A 24326-nucleotide genomic window follows, 5' to 3' on the forward strand; every position below is an offset into this window, starting at 1 on the left:
AAGGGGGAGAGAGGAAGGACGAGAGAGAGGATTTGAGAGAAAGGAGGAGAGAGGGAGTGATAGAGAGATGGATTTGGAAGGAGAGAGAGAGACAGAGGGAGGGAGGGAGTGATAAGGGAGAGATTTAGAGAGGGTGTGTTTGTTTGGGGGTGAGATGGAGAGACAAATAAGGAGAGATGGAGAGAAGGGGGTGAGAGAAGGAGAGAGAAGGATAGAGGGATTCATGAGATAGTGATAGAGTTGGAGGGAAAATAGAGAGAGAGAGAGAGAGAGGTGGGAGAGAAAGGGAGAGAGAAAAAGGAAGAGAGTGAGGATGCAAGAGAGAGAAGGAGAGATGAAGGGAGAGAGGGAGGGAGGTAAGAAGAAATATTAGAGAGAGAAAGGTGGAGAGAGTGAGAGGGAGTGATAAGGGACATGGAGAGAGAGAGAGAGAGAGAGAGAGAGAGAGAGAAAGAGAGAGAGAGAGTATGTTTTGGGGGGTGATATAGAAAGAAAAAAGAGAGACAAAGGGATATAGATATATAGATGGAAGGTGAAGAGAAGGAAGAAGAGAGAGATAGAGAGAGGGAGAGATGGATATGTATGGAGAGAGAGAATGTGTGTTTGGGGGGATGAGATAGAGAGACAAAGAAGGAGAGATAGAGGGAGATACATATATAGACGGAGGGGGGAGACAGGGAAGAATATTTCCTGCACTAGATTCATTGATTTCAATATATATGGTGATTTCTAATCCTAGTTGATTGCTTGCAGTTAGGGAGATAAACAAAATTAGATGGGAGAGGAGGAATGAAGAGATCTAGAGAGGAGAGGAGTGAGAGAGTGACAGAAGGCTAAGAAAGAGAGAGAGGGAGACATAAGTATAAAGGTGGGAGGGAGGGGGAGAGAGAGAAGGAGAGATGGATAGAGAAAGTGATAGGGTTGGGGAGAGAGAGAGAGAAAGAGAGAGAGGTTGGTGGGAGATAAAGGGATAGAGAGGAAGCACAAGAGAGAAGAGAGAGGGAGGGACAAAGAGATGGAGTTGGAATGGGAGAGAGGGAGGGCAGAAGAATGACATAGAGAGAGAAAAGTGGAGAGAGAGAGAGAGAGGGAGGGAGTGACAAGGGAGAGATTGAGTTAGTGTGCATATGTTTGTGGGTGAGACAGAGAGACAAAAAAGGAGAGATGGAGGGAGATATATATATATATATATATATATATATATATATATATATATATATATATATATATATGAAAGGGGGAGCACACTAGATGCATTGATTTCAGCGTACATGGTGATTTCTAATAATATTTTATTGCTTGCACTAGATGCATTGATTTAAGTGTAGATGTTGATTTCTAATGATATTTGATTACTTGCACTAGATGCATTTATTTCAATGTAGATTTTGATTTTTAATCCTATTCAATTGATTGCACTAGATGCATTGATTTCAGTGAGGATGTTGATTTCAAATTCTATTTGATTGCGTGCACTAGATTTGTCGATTTCAGTGTAGATGGTTATTTTTAATCGTATTTGATTGCTTACACTAGATGCATTGGTTTCATTGTAGATGGTGATTTATCATCATAATTGATTGCTTGTACTAGATGCATTGATTTCAATGTAGATGTTGATTTCTAATGATATTTGATTTCTTACAATATATGCATTGATTTTAGTGCAAATGTTGATTTCTAATCCTATTTGATTGCTTGCACTAGATGCATTGATTTCAGTGTAGATGTTGATTTCTAATTCTATTTGATTGCTTTCACTAGATGTAATGATTTCAATGTAGATGTTGATTTCTGATTATATTTGATTTCTTCGACTTGATGCATTTATTTCAGTGCAGATGTTGATTTCTAATCCTGTTTTTTTGATTGCATCAGATGCATTGATTTCATTATAGATGTTATTTTCTAATCCTATTTGATTGCTTGCATTAGATGCATTGATTTCAATGTAGATGGTTTTTCTAATCCTATTTGATTACTTGCATTAGATGTATTGATTTCAGTGTAAATGTTGATTTCTAATTTGATGTAACTAGATGTATGATGGTACATTAATTTTAAAGTGATTGGATTAACAATGTGATTTATTTTAGTATAGGCACAAATAAATTATTGACAATGTGCAATGATTTTTGTGTTATAGTGAAACCTATAAATATTGGAGAGCAAGAGAGAGAAGGTAAGATATTTAATTCAATAGTTCGAGTTAAAGATTTGGATGGTTTACGATTGCAACTCTCATTTTCATATAATCGATATATGAAAATATGACAAAATCAACAAGGGTGACAATAATAATAGTAGAAGAAAATAGTTTGAGATTGATCACAATGAAGACTACTTGTAATTGACTACATTCTTATTATTCACATTTTCTGTCATTAAACACTAATACATTGTCACTTTGCATTTCAAAAAATTATTTTATAATTTTTCATCATTAAAGTTATTAAGAATATATATCATCTCAACAGATTTAGGTAACTGAGAAAATTTAAAATTAAAACTATTCTTCAAGATATATTTAGTAATACCTAGAGGGACACTATTAAGAATTAATTAGATGCCAAAAGATGTGATACCTAAAATTAAATGAAATGGATGTGCAGTATTAATCTTCGTGCAAAATATTGACAAGATTGTCTCTCTTCTTCATCACCAACTAATTACTAATAGACAATTACATACACATATAGAAATATAACACAACAACTAGAAAATTCACGAAAATTACCATCCAAATCCAAACATAGACTTACAAACCATTCAAGGCAAACAACATAAACTAAATTAAAGAAGAGAGTGATATGGTCATGTCAAGAAAAGAAAGCATAATGCAAATTTTAAAGTATGAATTTTATCTCAAACATATACATAATAATGATAATCTAAAAATGTGACATTGTTGTCCTCAGCTTGAACCAACATAGATTCATCTAACTCCAGATCTATCATGTGTCGAGAGGGATCAAATGCCTCGAGATGCAAACCTTTCTTGAAATTCTACACTCCAAAAAGAAATTTTATACCTCCAAGGATTTGATCCCTCTCGGCACATGATAGATACGGAGTTAGACAGATCTAGCTTGATACTAGATAATTTATGATCTTACCCTATTACAATTAAAATTAATTTAATTCGTAAAATTAACTTAAATCATGTATTTAGATTTCAATTTCTTGTTTTTATTTCTATAACCATAAAAAATATATATATATTATTTGTTAATTCAATAAATTGTGAGTTTTATAGAAAATATAATAAGTATCTTAATTTTAGTTGGTTAATAATACTTTTTGATTCATTGCTTTCAATTTTCCTTTATATTCAAATTTTATTGAAGATAATACACTATTCACTTGCCTTGATACAGACAAGTCATATTCTCAAATTAATTAAATCGGTAAGAAAAAATAATTCAAATATATTCATATATAATGTAGGAGCCAAAGGTCTACTTTATTACTTTTCCCACTGCAATAAGTATTAGCTGTAGAGATGATTATTTTGTCGGTAAAGCTAGAGTTGTCGATACAAAAAACATTCAGTCCAACCACCCATAACCATTGCGGACTTCGGCATATGCAGGAACTGGAAATAATTTCAATCATCCATATTGTTTGCCTCGAATAGCGTTGATTAGATTTACTGAATAGAAAAACAATGTGGTGACAATCAAATACCAACATAATCATAAGTTGATACACATTAAATCAAACATCCAATTAATTGTAATTGGAGATATACAACATTTTTTTGGCATGAGGCGTTCACTTCTTTGGATACTTCTTCCATGTCTAATAAAAAGGTAGAAAATTACACAACAAATAATAATACGACAGAATCTAATCTTGAATTTTTTTGGAGGCCGGAGGATGGTGAACATCATTTCTAGGATATGGTACTAAAACGATGGTTCTCACCCATTATTTTTCTAAATAAAGGCCCCTGGCATTTATGTTTGTTTTTCGTAAATATAATTCAATCCTTGTGAGCGTTATTGTGAGTGGTTTCTAATAAGATTGCAATTGTATCACATTGACAGGAAGTTAGTTGATAATGTTTTGGTTTATAAGAAGATGTAGTTAAATTAGTATAAATTTATTTTAAGTATAAATTTAATATGAATTGAGAGGGATCAAATTTCTTCACGCGCAAATTTCTTTAGAATGAAAAATACAATGTGTTATTTTTTATTGTCTAATAAATTGTATTTTTTGTTGGAATATCTAATTCCTACTTGTTTCTAGTTGTGATTTTCACTAAGTAAAGGAGTCTATTCCTAGTAGTTAGGATCTATTTCCTAGTTGGGTGTGTGGTTGAGAGATTTCCTCAACCAGCAGATTGCGTGTCTAAAATAGTCTCTCTATCTTGAGACAATGTTCTTGTATACATGGTTGGAAGAACCATGTATGTGAAGGACATCCTACAAGACTAGCAGTTGCAGCGGTTAGTACCCATGCGTTCCGGTGGATGGTTGCTCCTTTATATGGACATCAACATATTTTTTTTTTGGTATATTTGACCACAGCCAGATTTTGCAAACTGATATTGAGACAATTACTCATTTAGGGGGAGTGTTGGAATATCTAATTCATACTTGTCTCTAGTTGTGATTCTCACTAAGTAAAGGAGTCTGTTCCTAGTAGTTAGGATCCATTTCCTAGTTTGTTGTGCGGTTGAGAGATTTCCTCAACCAGTTCTTGAGACAACTTGGTTTGCCAATCCATTTTTTGTGTTTGTCCATCATGAGTTTCAATTATAGCCATCAAATTCTCCTTGAAGAGCCACCGATTTGTGTGTAGAGAAGGCTTGAGTGTGGCATTAATGAAGGTTGGAGAGTCAACTTGTGTGTAATATATCTGAGGGGTGATGCGATCTCCGCGTGGTGAGCAGACGAAGATTCATGGAGTTCCAATATTTAATTGATAAAGACAAAGATGCCTAGGATGTGATCAAAAGAGGAAGTGCACCAGCAGAATTAGAGATTGGAGGATGATGGACAATCTAGTTTGTGTGAGTTTGAGTGTATTGTGGAATAGACTCATGATGATTATAATATATCACACAATTTAATTTTAAGCAAGTCTAGGGTGTTTTATAGTGGTCTTTGTAAACTGTGTACCTGGTAACTCCAGAGTTGGAGTGTGAAATGTAAGCCTGATAAGGCATGTGTACCCCCATACAGTTCGTGGTAATCTAAAAACCACTTTGTATTTGCAGTGTCGGTTTGTGGTAAGCCAGAAACCACATGTAACAGTGAAGTGGGACAGAGATTCCTGTAAACATGGTTTAGGGTTCGCCGACAAAACCCTTGGCCCAGAGTGGCTGGAGTGCCTTGGTGGCAGGTTTGTGGCCCAGAGTGGCTGGAGTGCCTTAGTGGCAGGTTTGTGGCCCATGGTGGCTGGGGTGCCCTAGTGGTATCTCATTTTAACATGGTATCATTTTAACATGAAGAGCCTTCGTGGCTCAGTTGACCCGTGCTGGCTAAGAGCCCTTGGTGGCATAGTTGGTGGTGATCTGTTAAAACCCAGAACATGGTTACGGGTAATCCGACAAAACCCGGGTTAACAATGATGGAGGGGGATTTACAGGTACAAGTACATGTGTGCAGTTATAATGGTTGGAAAAACCATGTATGCGAAGGACATCTTACAAGACTAGCGGTTGCAACGATTAGTACCCATGCGTTCCAGTGGATGGTTGCTCCTTTATATGGACATCAACATAATTTTTTTTTGGTATATTTGACCACAACTAGATTTTGCAAACTGATATCGAGACAAGTACTCATTAAGGGGGAGTGTTGGAATATCTAATTCCTACTTGTCTCTAGTTGTGATTCTCACTAAGTAAAGGAGTTTGTTCGTAGTAGTTAGGATCCATTTCCTAGTTTGGTGTGTGGTTGAGAGATTTCCTCAACCAACAGATTGTGTGTCTAAAATAGTCTCTCTATCTTGAGACAACGTTCTTGTATATATGTAATTGTATTTGATTAATAAATTAATTCAGATTCTCAGTTTTTAAGTTTTTTGAATGTTAAATAAAATATAGAGGGTCAAATAAATGCTTTAACCATAAAAATTAATTTGTTTTTATGATATATACATAATTTTTTTTAAATGATATATAATATATAAGTAGTTTACATTAAAATATTTAACATCGCATGTACATCAAAACATTTTATCATGCAAATTAAAATTATTTTTTACTATTAATATATTTTTAAGTATATATCAATATTAATTCTTATTAAAATATTTTATTGATAATTCACATTGAATATTTTTTTATATAAGACATTAAAATGTTTTATTTTAACATTTTTTTTCTAAACATAGTTATATATAAAGTTGATATTGACATATATTAGTTAACATAGATCTTCAAATAGTTTATTTAAATCTCTTGTTGAAATATTTTTGAAAAGTATAAGTTTTAATTCAATTTTTTTATTATAGCCGACATTATTTTTCTATTTAGAACATTATTTTTTATTTTTTATTTTATTTTACAGGAGGACAAATGGATAAATAGACAAACTTACACATCCCTCGTAGTGAGCCATAGAATAAACCTTTTTACTCAATAACACAATTTACTAAAATAAAACAATAACAACCATATAAATATTATTTATTAATTAATTTGTTTACCATTATATTTTTATTCAAACAATATAAATATTATTTATTAATTAATTTGTTTACCATTATATTTTTATTCACTTAGATAGGAGCTAGTTACTCTATAGCTATCTCTTATTATTAATAAATCTTCAATATCATTAGCGAACCTTTGTCGACACAAATTTAGTTGAATGGAGTTCTAATAATTATGGTGTTTTAGTTATTAGTTTTATTTCTATTATGATAATTTGAAACTCTCATGTATCAACCTAATGGTCGGTGAAGTTGCGTATTGAGCATTAGTCATAGAAGTAGGGTATTTCTTATGAATTGAGGTTTCGGCTAGAGATAAAAAATATTTTATGGTGAATAAGTGTTTAGATTTTGGTTTAGAAGCATGTTTTTGGAGAAGATGAGTTTTTCTTTGCGAGTGAACTGTAAACTATTTTGATTTATATTATAGTTTATTTTTTTTATTAAAAATTATATATAAAGCACTTATTTTACAGGCGAGGGGGTGTTTTTAAAAGTAGGTTAATTTTTTAATCTACCTCAAAACAAAAAAACTTTCAGTTTTGCATCTTATTTTAGGTTAAAAATATCATTTAAGGAGACTTTTCAGTGGTTTAACACTATGCTTATAGTCCATGTACAATAGAAGTATCTCATTTAAAAGGATTAATCTCTTATATTTTACCCTCATGAGACCCTCTTTTGGTGTATCAAAATTGATATTTCTTTCACGTCCACAATTATGACAAGGATTCCATTTAAATAGCCTATATCATGTTCTTGGGCGTCATGCATTTTTTTTATACCTCAAAAGTAGCTCATTTATGGCACAAACCCCTATATTTTCCTAAAAAGAATTTCTTAGAATGGTGATACGAAGCACAAAGTGTGGGAAATTATTTGATTTAATATTTTTTATTATCATATTATTTTTTTATTTTTTAAAAGGAAAGTAAGGGGTGAGTTGTATTTTATTTTTCTTTTAATTAAAATGTTTATTTAAAAAAATGCGCACTTTTAAAATATTTTAGTAAAAAAAACATGTTTATTTTCCAATTATGGAGTTTTTGATATAAACAAAGTTTGTTATTACATAAAATATTCAAAAAGTTTGAAATCTAAAGAAATCCATGTAGATAATATATAAATAGTATATAAGTAATTGATAGTAGAAAAATATGATACGAGAGTAAAATCGGGGTCATACATATCTATATAATTGGGAGTACCTATTCATATAGAGTCATGTGCTTTGAAACATGTTTTTTTCTTTTTCTCTACTCGTAGAAACGTTTCAATTAAAATGTGTTTCAGGACACGTTATTGGTAGGAAATTTTTAATTAAAACATATTTTAAGATTTTAGTTGTAATGGTATTGGTTGTTAAGGACGTGGCTTCAAACAAGTTGTGATTTTAAATCTATTACATGACATGCAAGGGGAGTTCCGTCTTACCATTCTTATGGATTTAGGTCGGTTACAATATCAAAACATGACATTTTTCTTTTTGAAGTCATTCCCCTTTTATAGATATAAGTAAGTTAAAAAGATTTAAACTTGAAGGGGCGGAGGGAGCACTACTCGTAGAAACGTTTCAATTAAAATGTGTTCAGGACACGTTATTGGTAGGAAATTTTTAATTAAAATGTATCTTAAGATTTTAGTTGTAATGGTATTGGTTGTTAAGGACATGGCTTCAAACAAGTTGTGATTTTAAATCTATTACATGACATGCAAGGGGAGTTCCGTCTTACCATTCTTATGGATTTAGGTCGGTTACAATATCAAAACATGACATTTTTCTTTTTGAAGTTATTCCCTTTTTATAGATATAAGTAAGTTAAAAAGATTTAAACTTGAAATCTTTGGTACCGTTCTTATGGGTTTAAGTGAGTTATAATATCAAAACATGACATTTCTCTTTTTTAAATCAGTCTTTTTTATAGGTATAAGTAAGTTAAAAAGATTTAAACGTGAAATTTTTTGATAGACTTCATTATCAGGACAATTGCCAATTAAATTAACCCAAAATTAAAAAAATCAAAACTAATTTAAATATATAAAAATAATTAATATATAGATATTAATTTATTTTAAATTTTTAAGTGGCTACAGAACTGAACCTGGAACGGATGTACATTTCATAAATAGCATGGTAATGCCTCTATCCATATTAATATTTAAATTTGATATTTCTTTGAATGTATGAACACACCTTATAAACTCAAACGTTGTCTTTTAGGCCTGGACATTCGACGTCCAGACAGAAGAGCCGGTTACCGGTTATTTCTGGGATTGTGGAAATGCCACCCTGTGGTTTCCTTAATATTACTCTCAACCCTGGCTTTTTAATTGTTTTGACAGAACAAACAACTGTGCTTGTCATTTCTGACATCGTGGAAATGCCACCCTGCGGTTTCCTTCATATTACTGTCCACCGTCTTTTTCTTATTGTCTGGACAGAGCTGAACAACTATAAAATTAATAGCGTCCAAGACCCTGAGGACTAAATCATGGTAAGATACATTGGCGAACAACTATAAAATTAATAGCGTCCAAGACCCTGAGGACTAAATCATGGTAAGATACATTGGCGATATTCATGGTAAGATTACTCGGCGATATTCATGATAAGAATGCACGTGTGGGTAAGCATTGTACCATGCAACATTTTGTATGCCGTCATATATTTTTTATATGTTTAGGAGTTTGTTGGGTTTATTTTTTCGTTGATTTTACTCCGAAGATGGATGAGTATTTAACCATTATGGAGAGGGGTGAGCCAATAATGTTTTATGACTAAATTAAATTATTTTAATAATTTTTCATTTTTTTTAAATTATCAGAATTATATAAGTGTTTATTATTTAGCCATAATTTATTATTTAGCTGTAAATTCAATAAGATACAGACAAGTAAGATATTCAACACATGTAGACACTATATATAAGTGGAAATTCATAAATGTTGAAAATCAAGTGATGTAAAGTGATGTGAAGGTAAGTTCCTACTCCCCTTATTACATCAAAAATTTTGTAGACTTCTACATACAAGAGACTACTACCTGGACTTTCTTCTACAAGCTAAAGTTCTAGAGGCTTTCAAGGCTACTACTTGAAAGGAGGCAATAATCCCCTACTCAAATTACAAATTAATTTGGCTAGTTACCTAGTCCGTCTCTCCCCTAAACTCTATTTTTGTCCTCTTTTTAGTTGCTTATCTGCTCTTCTTCTCTTTCTCAATTCTGCTCCACTTTTGCTTTTCTTTATGCTTTTCTCCGATTATTTGTGAATTTTTCTCTCATAATTCAATTCTCTAACATCTCTATTATTCAAAAATGTATCTTTTATATAAAAACCTCTCTAATTGTTTGTGATCTATGCAGGAATTCGAATTGAAGGGTTGCCTCTTTATATTCTAGGGTTGTTCATAGTCTACTTCTTCATTTCCAAGTTTGAAGCTCAAGTCAAGGCAAATACACTTCGAACTTATTACAAAAATGAAGATAGTCCAACATCAATGATTACATAACACAAACCTCAGGAGTTTCTTCATTTTTTCTATAGAACACAGATGTTGGTTACCAATTGCAAATCTGGGTTGCAAACACTAATAAGAAATTATAAATATCAGTTATGGACGTCAATAACTAGGCTCTAATCTATGTCCGTCCCTGGAATTAGGGAAAAAAAATAATTATATTTCCATATTTGTATCGACTTCAATTTTAATGAGTTCAACTCCTCTACAATTCTTTCAGTGTCAACACCATGGTTATATGAATTAGGTTGTAAGATGGATTCTTATTCATGTATTTAATGGCTTGGATACAAGTTAGAGTTGTGCACTTCTTGTAAATGTTAGTTCATCATATACCATATTGTAAACTAATGATTTTGTTCTATGCAAATATCAAGTTCTCCATATCCTGTTCTTAATTTCTCACGTGTCATATATTTACTTTGATTGTAAGAAGACAAATACCAAAACAATAAATAATTAACTTTGAAAGCATAATAATGATAGTTTGATCAGTCTTACACATGACTATACTAAATATTGAATCTTCATTAATTAGCCCACATTAATCCATAGTAATCAGCCCTTTCACATCACCTCACATCACATGGATCAACCTTGAATCTTCAATGCAAACACCAATCTTTCATAGTCATTTGACATCAATGCCAACATTACTAACATTCTCTCGCTTTGGAATTGTTGGCAACACTGTGATCCTCTCCCTTTGTTTTTCCTCCTTATGTCTCCTTACTTTCCTAACCTTTGCTTGCCTGATAGACAAAGATATAGAACAACATTTTCTAGTCCATCACCAATGTTTCAAAAAATTCACCAATTTCCCTTTCTTATTGAAGGAGAGAGCATAGGGAATGGAGTCCCATGACTCTAATGAATACGCAAAATACTACTAGATAATTTGAAATGGCTGTTGTACTAATAAGTCTCAACAAATATAATAATATCTTACTTTCGATCCGTTTCTTGTGGAAGAGGAAAACATAATTCATGTAAGAAGCAAAATGCTTGACTATCCTTTAAACAATAGATATAGAAACTTGACTATATTGATTCTAAAGTTTTCCCAATGCTTCAAGGATTTACTTAAGGAGTTAAAAGATTCCATTCCAATTGGTGACTACTGATTGTTTATAACTATAAATCATTTCGAATGTTGCATATTGTACGGGTTGCATAATAAAAATACTTACATAGTACTCTGTTTATAATCCTTTGTCATTCAAATTGAATATGGTGTCCATAACGCTGGAAGATTGAATTGGTGTAGGTCGAGCTCATATTACTCCTCCGTTTTCCTTCGACTGTTAATCCTTCTTTGGTATATTCATTGCCAAGCTTATTCACTGAAGATAATTCGTATCACTTATTCATTGGCTGAAGCTTATTCATTTCCAAATTAAGATTGATCTATTCCTTCCCTATCTGTGTAGGTGTACACTTGAGCATCACTTGTTATGGATTGATTCCTTCACGACACCATTGGCACCACTGTCAACATATACCTCTAGCACCCTTTAGCATACATTATATCATCCTCGACACATGGAATCATTTAAAGTCTTAATGGATACAACCTGTTTTGACTTTCACAATGATCTATTTCGGTACGCACCCTCTATGGAATCTGGTGCACTTTCGTTCTCTTCCATCCACAACCCTAATTCTTCTGGCATACGAAAATCAAGTAACGCTCCATACGAATACCATGTGACATTTCATATGATATTTTCCATTTGGCACTTTCATCTGTTTTATTCCAATCACTCAGGTCCCTTGAGTATGCAATGTTTCATATCTATGTAGTGTCATGTAATGAGAGAATGTGTGTAACCTCCTGCCACCGATTAAATCTTTGTTCCTCTATCTGTCTCATATCCACATCACCCGTGTGTCCTTGTTTGTATTGTAACCTCCCTATCACCCTAGCCATGTTATCGTTACACTTCAGATTCTCCATCAAGGTTTGCGGCCAGCGATCATTACACTTTGGATTCTTCGTGAAGATCTACTTCATTTCAATTCTAATACAACTTACAAGTATTCGTCATCCTAGACATTCTCTTTAGACATTGTTTAGGTTCTGTCAATTCACTGTTAGTCTGATGTCTAGTCTACTTTAGCAATCAATTTGTCTTCAAGTTTCTCTTTTGTGCTCGAGTGTTTTAATGTCCAATTTGTCTTCATGTGACTATTCATCTGTGAATCAAGTGCATTGATGTTATCGATAGTTTATTCCTATTTTATTTGGCCTAGTCATGGAGATTAAGTCACACAACGTTTCATCATGTATACATTTCTTGCATGTCACTACGCTAGACTTATAATATTTGATCCCTATGATTTTGAGGGTCTGCATGCAAGAATGTCATGTTCTCACTGTTCGTGCATCATTTTGTAGAGATCCATACAATATTTTGGTTCCATCTAATCATTTCTTATATCATCTTGAGATCTTTGCTTATATGCCTTATGACGTTTGTATATTATATATGGTTTTGGTTTATGAGGTTTGTACATTATATGTGGCTATGGATATATATATGGTAACCGCTATGACTAATACCTTTCTCAAATGCGACCATTACCTTTGTTAATTGCTTGATCTTTGTATATCAATAGGGCTTTCTTCATTTGTTAACATAGAAACTTGAAAGTTCAGAAGAACAAAAAAAAAAAATACCAATTGAGTACCTGAGTAATTCAAGGCAGTAATTTGACATATATGATATGTATGTATGAGCATATTATTCAAAGTCATCAAGGTTGTTATGGCTATGCTAAATGATTTTGAAGAAATTCTAATGATGTAAGAATATATTTTGAACTTGATTCATATTCAAAATGCATTGGGTATGAATGCAAATGCTAAGTTTTAATTAAGAGAGGTTATATGCACTTTGAAAAAGATTATTATTTTGTTCAATATAGATCATATATACATTTATTGCACAAGATTTTTGTATCTAAAGTTGGCCTTCTAAATGTTGAACCAAATTGATGGTTCTATGCATGAGGAAGTTGGCCCAACCTCTATGGTTCTGCAAGTACAAGCTAATATTTATTCATACTGCTTTTATGGCTGCCTCAAGTTCATGATGTCTAATTCATTGATTCACTATTTCTTCTTCTTACTGCTATTCATATGGCTGTAGAGGATCCCTCTTATAATATTCATCCTTTTCAAGTTTTCTACAGTCCTTTGATGCTCTTCTTTGAAGGCAAACTAATGAGAAGAAGGAGAAGGAACTACCCCCAACTTATGCCTTATATATTCAAATGGTTCTCTCACTAAAGTCTTGGTCAATATATCAAGTATATGCTCTTTAGTTGATATATACTCTAGTTTCACTACTTTTTCAACAACCTTTTCTTTAAGGAAATGATACCTTATGGGAGTGTGTTTGGTTTTGGAATGTAGAAATGGATTCTTTCATATACGTATTGCACTTATATTATTGCACTTAATAGAGATGGGTTCATTGTATGTTACCTTCATGTCATGTAGAGTCTATTTCATCCAAAGTAGTTGTGTGCAAGAAGATGCAACTACTATGTATTCGACTTCAACTGTAGATAATGAGACTGACATTTTCTTTTTACTCAACCAAGTAACCAATGATTCTCCTATATAAAATGCACCACCGCTCGTACTTTTCTTGTCATCTATGGAGCTAGCCCAATATTGATCTGAATTGAATCATTATATTGTTTTTCATCCCTCTTGATGCATTTGGAGTGGGAAAAGTGGAGGAATCAGCTCACGGGACCGTTTTTACTGGCAGGACCCAGTTTGGCAAAACAGGGTCTGAAAACTTCTTCGAGCATTTTGAGGCATCACATCATGTTTTTTGGGGCTAAAAATTTCTCTCTTAAGCACCAAATATCTTCATGCTATTCTACACACATAAATATTTCCAACAGTGTAAGAATTGCATCAATTAGAGTTCGTATGCAAAAGTTACACCAATCAGAAGTTGACCTTCCTGTTTTCACACCTATAGTTCGGAAGGATGTCGTGTCAGCCCCCATTATTCATGGAAAAGGGGCTAGCCAAGTGTTTTTAATGTAAAACAATGTAGAAGAGTCTATTTTGTAACTCTATTTAAGAGTTGATGTAGTCAAACTTAACCACTAGTAGGCTATCGGGTTGTGTTATAACCGAACCACTAGGAGGAAGAGGCATTCCATTCTTTCGAGAGAATTTTGTTCCATAGTTGAGCAAAGATAGCCAGGAGAGATAGGAGGTAGAGTACACAAAGAGGATATGTGCATTGTAGCATCCCATGGGCCACAGACACTACTTCTTTGTATCTGCAGCCATATTTCTAGATAGAGAAAGAGAGCGAAGCGACCTCACCTTCCAACTAGGTTTTCTCCTGAAAGGGTTTCCCAGAGAGAATATCTTGTGTCTTATGTGTGTGTGAGATTGTTTTATTCATTCTCTACTTTTTTTCATAATTTATATTCGCATGCATGCACTAATTACAATAAAATCTACAGATCTAGAAATTAAGTAAAATTGTAATAGTGTAGAATCTCATATTCTTTTAATATAATATTATCAAATCTATTGTGATCAACTATCCATTGGAATATCCATGACAGTTTATGGATAAAATATTCATCTGTGAATGTAGTAAGTAATAAATATTTTCCTTTTGGGTACCACATCCCATAATCTATGATGCCTTTTAAATATTCGAAGATTCCTTTTGTTGGTAATAGATGTATTCTCTTTGGTGTTGATTGATCCAACTGCTAACATTATATTTGGTCTATAAGTAGTTAGATATAGTAGGCTACCTATCATAGATCTGTCTATATTTGATCCACCTCAGGTGATTCATCATTTTTACACAGCTTGCATCCAACAATCATGGGAGTAGTGACATGTTTATAATCCTCCATTTTGAACTTCTTCAACATTTATTTTAGATATTTCTCTTGAGAGATGAATATGTGTTCTAAGTTTTGTAAGATTTTCAAACCAAGGTAAAAAGAAAGCTCTCCAATCCTTGTCATTTTCAACTTTTATTTTGTTTCACTAGCAAACCATTGCATTAGAGTCTTTGTTGCTTCCAAAAATTATATCATCAACATACACAAGTGTGATTAGAAATTATTTTTCATATGAATTTATGTATAAGTTACCATCAATTGTACCTTTCTTGAAGCCTCGTTTTTTAAGACACTTGTCAAACTAAGAGTACCATGCATGTGGTGCTTATTTGAGTCCATATAGTTCTTTCTTTAATTTGCAGATATCATTAGGATTTTTTGATAGTTGGAACCCGCCTGGTTGTTTGTTGTACACTCATTCTTCTAATTCTCGATTAAGAAAGGAAGACTTCACATCCATCTGGTATACTTTGAAGTCTTTGTGACAATTAAAGGAAAGCAACATTTTGATTGCCTCTAACCTTGCCACAGGAATAAATGTTTCTTCATAGTCCAATCCTTCTATCTATCGATAACCCTTGTGAACTAACCTTGCTTTATTTCTAACAATTCACCCTCATTCATTCAATTTATTTTTGAAGACCCAATTTTTGCCTATGATGTTTTTACCTATTAACCTTGATGTTAGCTCCCAAGTTCTTTTCTTTTCTATCTCATCAAACTCCTTGATCATGGCATCTATCCAATGTTTATCTTTACTTGCTTCATAAAAATTTTCTGGTTCAATCATTGACAATATGGCAATCTAAGCTTAATCTGTTCCCTTAACAAGTTTTCTCCTTGTTTGAACCTCTGCATTCTTATCACCAATGATTTTATCTTCATGATGGTTCTTTGTACATACCTTGAGGGTGCTTTTAAATGGGTCTCTATTTCCTTTATATCTTCAACTCATTCTTCCTCTTATTTACTAATTCATTGATATGTGAGATTGATAAAGAATGTCTTCTTATTCTAGATAGATAGTTCCTCATCAACCTTCACATCTATACAATCAAAAATATTATTCAACCTTTTATTGTAGCACTTGTACCCTTCGATTTTTGTTGAACACCCTAGAAAGATTCCTTCATCTTCCCTAGCATCAAAGTTTACAAACTTTTCATCAATATTTTTAATATCACTTACTGTAGAACACTTTAAAATGTTTGATTGATATTGTTTTTCAGTGCCATAATTCATAGGGTGTCTTACCACATTTGGGTCTAAGATGTGTCTTATTTAGTATGTGAATTGTTGTATTAATAACTTCTTCCTAATAGGTCTATGGAATGTTCCTTTCCCTCATCAGAGCTCTAGCCATATGTTGTACTAACCTAATCTACCTTTCAACAACTCCATTCTACTGGGGTGTTTCCGTAATGGTGTACTATATTTTTATTCCATGTTCATCACAAAAATCTGCAAATTCATCTGATGTGAAATCTCCTCCTGTGTCTGAACGTATGCACTTTATTTTGCAATCTTTTTGGTTTTCTGTCAATGCTTTAAAGACCTTAAACTTCCCAAATGCTTCTGATTTGATTCTCAAGAATGATAAATGATACCCATGTTAGTTTGGAATAATCATCAATCACTAGCATGAAGTAATGCTCACCTCCACGTGCTTCAGTTCTAGAGGGTCAACACAAATCCATATGTACTAGCTATAGTGGCTTGCTAGTTGATAACTAATCCTTCGTCTTGAATGGAACATGAGCTTGTTTCACCAATTAGCATGACTTGCAAATAGGATTTTGAGGCTTTTTTATTTTAGGAAAATATCTTACAACTCCCTTTTTACTAAGTGTGATGATATGGTAAAATTTTAGATGCTCGAGTCTCCTATGCCACAGCCAAAACTCGTCTTATTTGCCCAAGTTATATTCTTCCTTGTCTTCTTCAAAACATATACATTTTTTTTAGATTCATTTTGCCAATATCTTTCCTGTTGTAGCATACCTTATCTCACAATCTTGAGCTCTCAATATAGCATCACAACCTCCATCACACATCTAGCTTACACTCAACAAGTTATGTTCCAATCCCTCTACGAACAATACATCATGTTCCTTTCCTTTACCATTATTCAAGCTAACTGTACCCCTTCCTTTCATTTTGCTTGTTGCATCATTGCCAAAAGTGAATTTTTCAGATATATTTTCATTTAAAGACAAGAACTTGCTTTTTTCCCTAGTCTTATGCCTAGAGAAACCATTGTCCACATACCACTAACTATTATGACTATGAGCATATAGATCTAGGCCACACTTACTCATTTTCTTCTCTTCCTTCTTCTTTATCCACTGCATGGATTCCTTTATCCTATGATTGTTTCGAGGTTGTGATATGAAACTTTTGAGTTGACATTCATAAGACTTATGACCAAAATTGTGACAATATTAACATTCAATGACATTAGAAAGTGGAGCAAAGAGATTATTGTTCCTGATCATGTTTATTCTTTCATTTATAGATTTGTTGCTCCCTTCATTCCTTCTGACATATGCTCTATAATTTATAGCCTTGTGGCCAAAATATTTACACAAGCAACAACATTTATAGAAAAAAATTTCATACCCGGGGAAGGATGGTACTTGTGAATAGGGTCTCCTTAGCATCTGAAATTTTTTTCTTCTAAATAAATAAGGTCTTTGGTAACTCATTGCTTGCTTGTCCAATCTTCTTGTATGTTGTTGTTGAATAGGATCAATTCTTTGCTATTGATAAATGAGATGAACATTTTTCTCCTCCTTAGGTGCATTGTTTCTTTGCTATTGTTCAAACATGTTGCTGACATCCTTATTCTTTGGCTGCTATGGTCTCTCATTATCTCTTGTGACAAATTTGGAAAATATGGTGGTCCTTTATCCTTTTTCTTCTTCTCATTGGTTTCTCCTTCATAGCCCAAACAAGATTTAGTAAGTGGAGATCTTTGCACATTCAACATCAAATCCAAAATTTCAAACCCAATTATATATTGAAGATTCATATTCAAATTAGTCTATGTTTTCTCTAGCTTCTTTCTCAGGATAACTATTTCTTCTTCCAACTTCTCACACTCATCACTTTTCTCTTTTAACTGTTTTAGCAGGACGTCTTCCACCTTCTTGGCCTCTTCTAATTCCACTTTTAACTGAATAAGTTCTTCAAAATTAGGCTCTTCTTTAACATATTGCAACAAATTTATTTTTGTTTCTTATTCTTCTACTCGAGTTTGTTATTTCTTCTAGCACATTGATTAACTCCCCCTTAAGGTCTACTTCATGTTCTTCTTCTTCACTCAAACCAAATTCATCCTTCTTTTTAGATTTAAATTCTAAATCTATAAGCATAAATTCACTAATTCCTTCTTCATCAAAATCAAAAAAATCATTTGTATCATTACAAGAATTTCTATCTTCTTGTGTATAAAAACTTTTCTTCTTAGCCCTTCTCTTATTCTTCATTATATTATATTTGTTCTTCTCTTTACCTTTAGATTTTTTCGAGCTTCCTTCTTAAAAGGACATTTTGAGGCATAATTCCCTACTCTTCCACAATTAAAGCATTTAAATGGAAGTTTATCGTTATACTTACTAGTTCCTTTCTTCTATCATCTCACAAAATTTGCTTCTTCTTCATCTGAGTCTAAACATGAGCACTCCTAGTCTTTAGTGGATTTCTTGTATGCTTTGGATGTTGCATCCGATGTGGCTGGATTTCCTTTTGTAATCGTCATTTTATATGTTGTTAGGGAACAAAGAAGTTGATCCTTTGTTAGAATTTCAAAGTTAGTAGTTTCTTCAATTACTTATACCTTGGGATTAAACCTAACAGGTGGTGATCTCAACACTTTTTGAACTATTGTAGCCTCCTTATTTTTTTTTGCCTAGGCTCATCATAACATTTACACTTTATTCCAATCTAAGAAAGAACTTAGCTATGTCTTTGTCATCATTCATTCTTAAGGGTTCAAGCTACATTCTATAAGCTTGTAATTTATCCATTTTAATATTACCATCTCCTTCATGAATGTTTTTTAGTTTATCCCACATTTCTTTAGCTCTTAGTACAATGCATTACTTCTATAAAATTTGATTCAATTAGTCCATTGAGAATAGCATTCATCACTTTGGCATTGAATGTAAATTCAAGCTTGTCATCTTTATTACCTATTATAGGTGACTCTTCATGGCCATTCTCCACTGCAGCCTAAATATCCGCATTAAGGGACATTAGATATGTCTTCATTCTTACTTTCTAAAACGTATAATTTGTTCCATTAAATAAATGAGCTCTATTTGATGAACATCCACACTAAGGGACATTAGATATGCCTTCATTCTTACTTTCCAAAAGGTATAATTTTTTCCATTAAATAAATGAGCTTTGTTTGATGAACATCCTTCCTAACTAGTCATTCTTATTATCTAGATATTCATTCTTTATTGAGAGGGGGGCTGAATTAGTAATTGTGTCTTTTGAATGACCAAATTAAATTATTTAACAAAGATATATATATATATATATATATATATATATATATATATATATATATATATATATATATATTACTGTTAGTAGAGTTGTATATGTGTTTATCATTTAACAATGAATTCAACAACATACACACAAGCAATACATTCAATGCATGTAGACACCAGATATAAGTGGAAACCCATAAAGGGAGAAAAACATCAATTTTGGATAAAGTGATGTGAAGGTAAGCTGCTACTCCCCTTATTACATCAATTTTTTTGGTATTCTTCTACTTGCACGAGGCTACTACCTCGAATCTCTTCTATAAGCTACAACTTGCTAAGAAGTTTCTACTCCCTATTTTATAGGCTCCAACTTGCTCTTTTTTAGGCTACTAATTGAAAGGAGACAACAATCCCCTACTCAAATTACAAATTAAATCTGTTCGTTACCTAGTCTTTGCCTTTGCTCTAAACTATGTTTCTATCCTCTTTTCAACTACTTATCTTCTCTGTTTCTCTTTCTCAATTTTGCTCCACTTCTATTCCTCATTGTTATTTTCTCCTTACCAAACTATTCATGAACTTTTCCTCTCAGAATTCAATTCTCTAACATTTTTATCATTCAAAAATGTGTATCTTATATAGAAACCTCTCTAATGGTTTATGTTCCATGCATGAATTCGAAGCGAAGGGTTGCTTATTTGTATTCCAGAGCTAATCATAGTCTACCTCTTCATTTCCAAGTTTGAAGCTCAAGTCAAGACAAATACACTTCGAACTATTTACAAAATTGAAGAATCATAGTCCAACATCAATGATTGCATAAGACAAACCTCGAGGGTTTCTTCATTTTTACTACAGAACACAAACACTCACTACCAACTACAAATATAGGTTGCAGACAGTGATAATAACTTGTAAATTTAAGTTGCAGATGCCAATAACCAAACCCTAATTTGTGTCCATCCCTTGAGTTAGGGAAAAATAAAAAAATTCTTTTTCTAGACATGTGCTAGCTTTAATGTTAATGAGTTCAGACTCCTCTACAATGATTTTAGTATTAACAAAATGGTTATATGACTTAGGTTCTATGATGGATTCTTATTTATGGATTTCATGGCTTAGATACAAGTCAAATTGTGCACTTTTTGTAAATGTCAATTCATCATATGCCATATTTTAAACTCATGATTCTATTCAATGCAAATATCAAGTTCTTCACACCTTGTTCTCAAATTAATACTAATAATAAAACACCAAGAACAATCAACAATTAACTTCGAAAGCATACTAATGTTGGTCTCATTAACCTAACACATCATTGTAATCAATCTTAAATCTTTATTAAACAACCCACAATAATCCATAGTAATCAGCTCTTTCACATCACCTCACATCACATGGATCAACCTTGCATCTTCAATTTCAACACCAATCTTTCATAGCTATTTAACATCAATGCCAATATTACCAATAAGTATTTGTTGAAATCATAAATTTTATGTGACAATTTAGGCATCTCAAAGATTTTTCAAGAGATTAAATCCATATATATGATAAAAAAAGTTTTAAATAAAAATATTATAATATGAAAAAAACTATTTTGATAATTTCCAGCTGGAAACTCGAAATTTTTTTAATAATTAAACAACATCCTTTTTCATTAGTGTGAATTTTTTTATTATCTTAATATGACTATTTGGAGTTTTTTTTTCCATGTGTTCTAGTTAATTAATTTTGATGAAATTTATTTTTATTATTATTATTATTTTATATATATATATATATATATATATATATATATATATATATATATATATTCATGTGTTCTAGTTAATTAATTTTGATGAAAATTTAATATAGAATTTTTTTTTTAATTTATAAAGTAAAAATTTAATAAAAAATTTTTATAATTTATAAAATTTAAATATTTAAAAATTTTCAAATAATACATTAATAAACCTATTTAAAAAAATAAATAAAAAATTATAATCTTAACCAAAATTCTGGCCTAAAATTGTTTGACCAATACCAACTAAAAAAAATTAAAATTATATATAACAAAAACTTGTAATAGTCGATCAAGCATTCGTTTTTATATTTTCTTTTTAATATTATAATATTAAACTTAAAATTTATAATGATTTTAATCGTTCTTAAAAAATATTATTTAAAAAAATATAATAATTATATTTTTATATTTGTTTATATCGTTTTTGTTTTCAATTAAAAAAATTATTTTCAACTAGTTTTGAAAATTTTAAATAAATTTTATTACTTGTATTAAAATTTTGAAAAAAATAAATATTAAATTAAATATTTTATAAAAAACTAAAATATAAATTATTTTAAAATGTAGATTTTAATTCAAAAAAAAAAATTAGAAATACTATTTTAATATTCTTTAAGACATAAGTTTTCAATAAACCCTTCATCTATTATCAAAAATTTCTAATTAATTATTATAAATTAATTAACTATTTTTATATTTATATTATTAGGTATAAAAATTATATTAAAAAATAAATAATCTAAAAAAATTATTACTAAATATAAAAACTTATTTATGATTTGTGATGAATAAACTAAACTAGAATTTAATTTTGACATGAAATGCCTACAGTGTCATGATGATGCCAGAGAATTTATTGCAATGGATTTTGGAATATTTTCTCACCAGTTGAGGTGCTTGGGAAAACACTGAACCTGCACTCAACCAACCTTGCTTTTCCTCTTTCGTAGCCATCCACTTATTGGACCAAAATCCCAAAACCTTGACCCAATACGCGTCCTCATTTACATTTAAGGGAGGGACACCATTACCTCTGCGCCCTTCCCTCCACCTCGCCTACCGCCATGTGATATGCATGAAATTGGTATGATAGGTGTCCGCCGTGGAGGTCCATGTGTTGGGCACTGTGTCAAGGGTTTAAAACACTGTTCCGCGCTGTGTTTAGGGTTGATTCAGCGTCATTTGTGTGATGTGTTGTTTTCCATTTGTTTTTTTGTTCGGGTCTAGTTGTTGGGGAAAGCCCTCCGCTGACGATGGTGCAGGATGGCTCCAGAACCTGTGCGCTTCATCCGCCATGGTTGAGCTGATGTCTACCATTGTTTGCTAATACATGTCCATGGTTGGAATAGGGTTTCTGTCTTTCTTGTGGTTTTCCGCCTAGATTTGTTGGTCATTCTGGATCGTCGGTGGTTTAGGGTTTCTTTGGTGGTGGTTTAATTCGTTGTTTTTGTTGTTTGGGGAGGAGCCAATAGCAGTTTCAGCGAGTTCGAGGTCGAAGGTTTTTTTACAGGTAATTGCAGGTTTTTTCGGTTTTTGTTGGTTTTTTTAGTTTTTTTTTGTTGTCCAATGGCTAATTTCCAACTCGTTGCAGGTGTGGCTAGCTCCGGAGAAAGTCTAGTGAGGTGTGGCGACCATCCATGGCTTCTATCCGATAGGATTTTAATCCTACCATCTATTTCTATGTGTTTTTCAACACAAAACACCTTATTGAAATTTTTGTTAACTTTGCATGGCAGGTTTTAAGGGTTTAGGGTTTTGAAGGTTAGGGGTTTAGGGTTTTTACAGAGCGTAACGATATCTACTTAGCTCTGATATTCTGACAGCAATGTTTGTGTCTTAGGCCTCAAAGGGGTTTGTATTAGTTAAAAACCTGCAGATATTCAGTTTGCCTTGTTTTGTTGTTTTTTTCGACTGAAATCGTGTTACATTAGGTTCAGACAAGTAATATTAGGCCTTAAAGGGGTTTGTATGAGTTAAAAACCTCCAGATATTCAATTTTCCTTGTTTTGTTGTTTTTTTTAGACTGAAATCGTGTTCAGAGGTTTCCCTACTCCCGAAGCAACACCAGCTTTCAATGTGATGACTTTGCCTGTATGTGATAACTTGAACTATAGTAAAGATTAACGGTTTCCTTGAAGGGTCGATCTCCCCAAATCATCTCTTGTGCCAAAAACATTACTTGTCATAACTTTGCCTGCAATAGAGCTCGTCATTTTCCTTCAAGTATGGATTTGCCAAAATGGTCCTCCCACTATGGTTGTTTGAAAAAAACGAAACAGTGTTTCAATTATTTGAATTCGGAAGATACAAGTAAAATTATGTTATTGTTGTCGGCATTTCCTTTTTAGCATTTGTATGATCTCCAAAAATTTTTGGACTCTTATTCTTATACAAATATGATATTAGTTTTTTTAGAGAAAGTTTGACCATGATAACACCAATGAGGGTGCATTTGCAGCCCTAGTATTCAATACTCCTTACGGCTACCATTTTCCTCCTTAATGTTTTGTTATGTTGAATTTTCCCATGGAGCAAGTGTATAGAAGCATTTCATCCCTTTATTCTAATGTCGTATGGTTTTTTCCAATAAGTCAAAAATTGGTGTACATCTAGAGTTAAATTACATTGTAAATGGGTAGATTGTTTGGTTGAGACATACTTTCTAATGTCCTGGAGTGTGGAATGTCCAGTGTACCACTTATTTGCAACTTCTCTGGCTCTTATGTTTCCACTACTTCGATCACACTTGTATTGGCTCAAAAATATTACAGAGAAATCAACCTAGTATACCCTTTAGCTCTATTGAGTTAATCTTTGTGCTCTAATAGTTAACTGCTTACAATTGGATATGTTTTGGTCTCGATCTAGTTTGATAATCTGGGAGGAGGGTAGATTGCCTTGGCCAAAAATTCAAACTCTAAGCAGACTCTAAACTATACCTCCAC

Source organism: Pinus tabuliformis, chromosome 3_1 (genome assembly GCF_031772625.1).
Source record: "Pinus tabuliformis cultivar Carrire ecotype Pingquan chromosome 3_1, CPIR1, whole genome shotgun sequence".
NCBI lineage: Eukaryota > Viridiplantae > Streptophyta > Pinopsida > Pinales > Pinaceae > Pinus > Pinus tabuliformis.